This window comes from Bombyx mandarina, chromosome 09, assembly GCF_030267445.1.
Source record: "Bombyx mandarina strain Sakado chromosome 09, ASM3026744v2".
NCBI lineage: Eukaryota > Metazoa > Arthropoda > Insecta > Lepidoptera > Bombycidae > Bombyx > Bombyx mandarina.
This window is the reverse complement of record NC_143216.1, coordinates 16,087,287-16,094,947: the sequence shown is the minus strand read 5'-3', so window position 1 is coordinate 16,094,947 and position 7,661 is coordinate 16,087,287. Positions and strand designations below refer to the sequence as shown.

Here is a 7,661-nt window from a genome sequence, read left to right as displayed (position 1 = left end):
CGGTGCTACAGAATTATTTACGAGCCCGGCTTAGTTAATAGAAAAAAAAAACAAATGAAAACAATTAAAAACGGACGTTCTGAACTAAGATATGCCATGGTCCAACAAATAGAAAATACGAGAAACATTCAATAGGCATGTATGACGACAAGTGCGACTTTCTCATAGTTGTAGGCGTGATATCAAGCGCGAAGAATGGAAATCATCCGCCGATCATAAATAGTAAACATAGCCACGAGATGCGCCAGACGCTGAACAATTGCATAGCTATAAATCAAGACATAGGTGAATGATAAAGGGATGTTCATTTAGACAACAGTTAATGTACTTTATCAATTTATTTATTTAATAATAAATTCAAAATAAGCTACTACAGTACCCGCCAATAAATATTGCACATCGATATTTAGACAGAGGCAATCGGCTAATTTCGGCTTCGTAGAGCGTTATCTCTATCAGACACTCCCTATCTCTGTCTAAACGTCACGTAGGTAGTCCCTAATTGACGACTTAACTCATAAGATTAACATGATTTGTAATATTTTTCAATTGAGTTAACCTATGCAATAAATGTAAAGGGATATTTTGATAACAATGCATATAATATGATATTAATGTAAGGAGCACTGAAGGAAACGAGTCTGCCGGCACGCGCGATCAGCGACAATTTCCCGACCAAAGCGTGGGACCAGTTTGTGTAATCATAGGGTCACCATCACGAAGTTTGTTCTGCACTCTACAAGTATTCTGCGCTTTATCCGGTTTGAAGGGTGGGACAGGTATACAATGAACTCGAGATTTCAAGCTCATTTCTCAAGATGGACCGCGTTATAATCACTTTGGAAATATTTTAATAACAGGAGGGCCGTGTGCTCATTTGAAAAAAAATCCGTATCTATGATCCTAATCTGAATAATACAAAATCCAAACAGTTTTAAATAGTATATTCAGCTATAATAACTCAACGACCCGTAAGGTGTTGACCGATTACCTTATCCCATAGACATAACGTCTTTGTAAAAATCGTCGATAGACAATAGAACTAACCCATAGACACAACCCACTGAGTTTCTCTCCGGATCTTCTCAGTGGGTCGCGTTTCCGGATTGGGTGGTAGATTCTGCGAAGCACCGCTCTTGCTAGGGCTAGTGTTACCAAATTCTCTCAGGTTGAGCCCATGAGTTTGCCTACCCGTTAGGGTGTAGCTGGAATAGCCTCTTAGGTTACCAGCGAACAGGTAGGGAAAATAGAAAAGTCGAATAATGGGGAATTACCGAACTAGTTTACGGAGATTCGGGCTGTTCCCATGTCTTCTGATTAATAGCCGGTTAAATTTATTATCAGACGAAACGTTAATATAAATTATGTAGATCTTATCGATAATATGTAAGTAATTATTTTTTATCAGCTTACATTGAGATTTAAATGCATGCCATTAACTACATAGCCGTCCTAGTTATGCTTATTGAAGCACTGTGTCACACTAATTAGTTACTTTTGGTATAAAATTAATAATACTTATAATTAAAAGCACCTTTACGGTTTAATTTTGCGTTTATAACTGTCATTATATATACGTCAGTTTGGAATACTTTACAATTTTTTGTGGTCCATAGACGACGTTAACTGTATACTTTTCAAAATAGTTTTAAGATATTGAAAGCATCAATTATATTTAAGACACTAGAAAACCGAAGAAATGACCAAAAAGTATTGATTTATGTTTTGTGGCAACCCTGATCAAGAGGGCATGTAACCGCTCGCTATGCCGACATACTCACTTGCCACACTGCATTATGTGCTACTTACGTTCCTTCTAACAGTTCTACCTATACTTCAATTCCGTGTCTATTACAAAACTTATGATCTTTATATTGTTCTCTCTCTGCAGTTTGATCGGAGTTCATTGACCGTTGTTTGCTTTGTTCCAATCATAGAAATTCTGGAAGTAAGTAAATATATTAAGTAACTCCACAACGCAGTATGTACGTACACTGTGTATGTACACGGTAAATTCGCTGTTATCATATATTTTAAGACAAATGAATAACGTGCGCATAAGTCGTTTAGGAAGTTCTAGAAAATATTTCTACAGTAACAAAAGCAACAACCATGCCGTAAAGTTAAGTTAGATGCATTTCATCGTAGACATCATGGTCACGTAACTATTACTGTTTTTAAAAGCATACGTTACTGATTTTATCACGTTAAATGTTTTCAATATGAAGATTATTTATTCGGATAGCCTTGCCTAATGAATAACGAAACGTCCTTTCAATTATTAACGCAACATAATCGCAATAACATCGGTATCTCGTCCTTATCAACATAGGTATCATTATCTATATTTTTGTTAGTCACACCGTTAGCGTCACGGTCGATGATAAGATTCCACAGAAACACATACTCTCGCACATATCACGTTCATTTACTTAAAAATAAAAAATATCGCCCGAAATTCGTGCAGTGTTTATAATCTGTACGCGGATGAACGCGAAATATCTATAGAGCGGTTGTCTATAGCGTAAGTGTATTTTGCAAAGGATTATATATGCCGAATGTCAACACAAACGAGACGCATAACAGAGGAGGTTTTCTCAAAAGCGACCTAGTATTCAATTCAGATTTACACGCTAAGTCATTTAAATATAGACAGCTTGTCAATCGCCGTGGACAGCTTTTTTTTTCCTACCTAAGGTAATAGCCTTGAGAGGCTATATCAGCGGAATCTTAACTAGTAGGTGAGCTCACGGGGCTCAAACCTGACGACGTTGCTAACACGAACCCTAGCAAGAGCCGTGTTTCTCAGAATCCACCACCGGATCGGAAACGCGAACCACTGAGAAGACCCGGCGAGAAACTCAGTGGACTGTGTCTGAGGGTTAACGTGGACAACGATGCCTCTATGATGTCAATATAATTTGAAATGTAATTTTCAATTGAAAGTGTTTTTATTGTGGTGTTATTTACAATTAATAAATCGCTAGAGTCACTCCATTAATGTTCGACGTTTAGTATTGCGTGATGATTTCGTATTCGTAATGATTTTTTTTTTTATTTCAAGGTAGCTATCGAAATAATTCCTCGCGCTTCGGTATGTCACTGATTATAATGATTGTAAAAATAAACAATAAACTTTTATTATGCTTAATTAATTAAATAGATATCACTGAAGCAATTTATAAGTCACGTATACGGATTCGGTTACCAGACGTAGGATGTACCTACCAACCGGCAACAATAATAGCTCATCATCAAAGCGCTGAAAGTGGAGAATTAAAAAGTCAGTTTTTCCTCCATTGGTTGACAACGGTTATAAATCACGGCCGCTGTGTTTATTTTACGATCTAGCTATTATCGTCAGCTTGGCGGTTTTGCAACGCGTCGCTCCGAGCTGCGCATAAGGAGGGTTGAGTGCATGTGGTTTACCTGTCAACTGTAGCTTTGACGTCAATGTTTGACACCCATATTTTATATAAAAATATATAGACAGTAATACCTTACCTGTCTCTAGTCCGGATTGGATATAGCCGTTACTCTCTCTTAACGACAATTAATATTTTTATATTCACAAACAAATAATCGATAAATAAGAATAAATATCTTGACTGTAAAAACTATAAATACTAGACTAACTTTTCAACTATTTCTCTTGCTAAGTAATAGTTTTTTTTATTATTATGTCGCAACCCTAGACAGAAGTCATAAAAAACAGATATATTCGAACATGCACATCAGTTATTTCTGTATCGCTTCGTAGTGAGGTACCTACTCACTGCCCACAATTCTATCGATGGTATATTGCGCATGTGAGTTTCCTCATTTCTACACAATTTATTATCACATTGCTAAAACATTTGTACAAGCCTTTATCTGCGATTATAATTACATAAATTGTAATTCTTAATTGAATGTTGACGAGCGTTGTCTAATATTAATTGTGTGATCAAAATAATAATAGATATTTAACGATATTTAAAAAAAACCTTAGGAAGATTAAATTGTCGTTCACCAAAATTTCTTGATAATCCTAGATGTAAAATAACATTTGACAGCTAGAATCTACAGACAATCGTATTCTACTTTGAAAAGTAACTGAAAATCTAAAAAAAAAAAAAACAAATTTCGTTAAAATTTGAACATAATATTGTATTCCATTTAAAAGTAATTTGTTCCCTTCTTATTTCTACTATACTACATTTCTACTATTCTTATTTAAAAAAATATGCAATAAAGGGTATTGTAGTGGATTTTAAGCAAAGAATGAATCTATACTAATATTATAAAGAGGAAAGATTTGTTTGTTTGTTTGTTTCGAATAGGCTCCGAAACTACTGGACCGATTTGAAAAATTATTTTTCCATTAGAAGCCGACATTGTTCCTGGTGAACATAGGCTACTTTTTTTTATTTTTTTTTTATTTTTTATTTTTTTGTTTCATGTGTGTTTTAATGTTTCCGAAGCGAAGCGAGGGCGGGTCGCTAGTATCATATACTTTTATACCCAAAACTAGTGGTTTTTTTATACCCAATCAAATACTGGCCATAAACAATCTTCTCTAGTTAACACACAAAGAAAAACGAAAAAAAAACCGTTAACATTGTTAACCTGTGGCAATTAGACAAGAGAATTAGATTAGAAACAATGAGAAACCAGTCTTGGGGGCCCAAAATCAATATCAAGTTATGTGTAAGTACTTGGATGCACGTATTTACAATTTTGATACTTACCATATTTACAAACGGAACATAGAGAAAACGACGTAGTGAGTGACCAAAATTTAAGCTACTTTTTAAGCACCTAGAAGATGGTTATGCAGGAAATGATTAACCCACAATAGAGCTAAGATATAGTGAGCTATTTAGCTCTGAGCCGCTCAGATCCACTCCGAATAATCTTAGGATATTGATGAGGCTGTATATTTGTATGATATTGATGTTGTTATTGGCCAGTGCAATTGCAGTACTTGAGCTGATCGTACGTCACGTACGCACCTAGTTAACAGTCTAGAATACAAAGGTCCTATTAATTCCGCATTTCCGTTTAATTTCGTTGCTCTGGAGTTCATGGGACTGAAATACATTTCGATGAAAAGGATTATTATTATATTATTTTTATATATAAAATCTAGAATTAACGCCACGCCTCATAGAGCATTTTATATGAAGTTTTTTTTTATTTTCGAATAGCTAACTATCTGCTTTTTTTCCTACTTATTCTAGAAACCTCGAGAGGCTATACTAGAATCTCAGAATTATTAGGTGAGCTCGCGGGGCCCAAGTCTGACGATGTTGCTAACACTAAGCTTAGCAAGAGCAGTGCTTCGCAGAATCTACCACCGGATCGGAAACGCGACCCACTGAGAAGATGCGGAGTGAAACTCAGTGGGCTGTGTCTGTGAGTTAATTTACTCGTCGAGCCCTTCGTCGCAAGCGACGGGTACGACGAGAACAATTACCGGTGCTTGGGGCACCTAAAAGCACCGTTAGTGGATCGGCAGGATCCGAAATAATGTGTTTAGGGCGACGTCGAATGTTTAGGATTCTGTGCGCAGGATTGGGAATGTAGTTACCGGCGACCACCATGAGAGGAGTACTCGTGCTGTGCCGCTTTTTCGAAATGGCGCACTGATGCTGACTGTAGGTAGCTACTGATGGACTCAAGGTCCAGGTCGTCGTGGAGATCCACGTTCCTTACGTAATACCACAGTGCTCCGACGGCTATCCTGCAAAAACGGGGTTGTATGATTTCACGGGGCTTCAAGTGAGAGAGCACTTGCATAAGTCATGACTGGACGTATGCAAGGTTTTAGCGATAATTCACTTCGCTTACAAATCATCGGATAGAACTGAGTCTGCATTTGCAGCTGTAAGTACACTTTCAATCTGATTTACTGGACGAGACATCAAGGAACGCTCATTTTAGAAAAAAAAGACAACTCGGTCAAACAATTAACGTGCAACTTCACAAAAACATTAGAAACTTACATTGTCACAAAACAATGTTAAATTAAACCGAACGAAAGTGCGGTATACGTGCTTTTATGTACGTAATGACATGATTATCAACCGAACAGTCGTCATTAACTGTATCTGCACTGATAAGACTTCCAACACAACAGGAAAAATTGAGACTCGACACGTTTTAATCGCATTTCTAACAACGATAAGGTAAAACGATTGAGAAAGAATTTCGTTTGAGAAAAATTCAATTACGTAGTTACAATTCCTTGTTAACGCTAATTTAAAACACTTATAAAACTAATACCAAAATTTATAGATAGGATGGATGAATTTTATTTAATACACGGAAAACCTTTTTGATAATATTTATGTGCACCAATATTGTCTAATAAATTAAAGACTATTCAGAAATTTAGAAATTGAAGTAATTTAATCGACTTTGCTTTTTACTATAATTACTATATTATACAGAGATACTCAATGAAAACCACTTACTACTGTTAAGAACGTAATTAATCACGTACGTACTAACATATGTTCACGAAAGACTTCCACTATGAAGGAATAAAACAGCGTGAAAAAATCAAATCTGCAAAAGTTCTAATTTGCATAACTACTGGTAGCCGTAGGTCTTATGAGCTCAAACGGGTAGATACTGTCACACTGCCATTTCTGCCGCGAAGCTGTCCGCTTTGAAGTATGGGACAGCTGTTCTACATGACATTCATGTAATTATGCCTCCAGTAGCGGCTGAGCGCCAATTAAGCCGTGAGCTCATTCATCGGTCTAAGCAATATAAAACTAAATAAAGAAAAGCATCAGAACGCGGACGACATAATCAAATAATGCGCGTGCGATATCGGTTCGTGCGCTTTCCCGACTTTCCAGTTAAAACAACTATGCGCAGCAAGCCGCCAATAACAGAGTTATTCGGATCCAAATATCTTCCGATTTTATGGGTTCATTAATCAATTTACTTATTGAATAGTAAACGCACATTTTTAGAAGCTGCCTTAGGCCCAGCATAGTTATTTAAAGTATAAATTTTAATAAGTAACTCGTTTAGTCTTCATTTCTAATCAAACGAAAAGATCCCATAATGACATCCACTACAAAAGATTATAATTTGAAAAACGTGCACCTTCATCGCGCCCCGGCAAGGACAAGGCAGGACAAGTCACACGTCCTCTATCGTCATGCGCAGGTAGCGGCCAGAGGACGACATGCCCATTGTTTACCGTCGCTAATTATTATGCCTCAACGTTCATGTTAGTCGACCATCGTCAATCTTAGCAAAAACTCGATACAAATATGCTCCTACTACCTGAAACCGATATAATGTGATCTTGGATGTTTTAAATTAACAAAACTTCAACGGTTCAAGATAATAATGCAAAGCCACTTGATTCTAATACATACTAAAGGGGCATTACTTTTCAAAACCTCTCCGGTTCGGTGATAGAACTAATCATAGTGACGACAGCTCATTACTACTATCGTATTCAGAGTATCGCGCTGGATTGAAGAGTGAAGACCGAAGGACCGTTACGTGAAAACGTCGAGCAAGTGGGGTGGGGCAGAGCGCCGATAGAACGACGGTAACGCCCGAGCGCAGCCGATTGCGGAGTGCCGAGACGACTTACGAGCGGGGGGATGCGGGGGTACGCCACTTATAGCGACGAGCTGGCAACGTCGCGC

The 7,661-nt window shown here is 37.2% G+C and overlaps 1 long non-coding RNA gene across 3 annotated transcripts; it reads right to left on the bottom strand.

The window, feature by feature from the left end:
- Window positions 1–323: 323 nt before the first annotated feature.
- On the bottom strand, window positions 324–7,589 carry LOC114239840 (uncharacterized). Of its 3 annotated transcripts, none has more exons than XR_016323594.1 (4): window positions 7,383–7,589; window positions 7,105–7,287; window positions 5,573–5,725; window positions 324–1,942 (listed from the first exon to the last, which is right to left on the bottom strand). It is a non-coding gene; the product is annotated as an uncharacterized LOC114239840 (long non-coding RNA). The 3 variants fall into 3 exon arrangements; XR_016323595.1 differs by having other exon boundaries at window positions 5,573–5,720; XR_003624470.2 differs by lacking the exon at window positions 5,573–5,725.
- Between the last annotated feature and the right edge of the window lie 72 nt (window positions 7,590–7,661).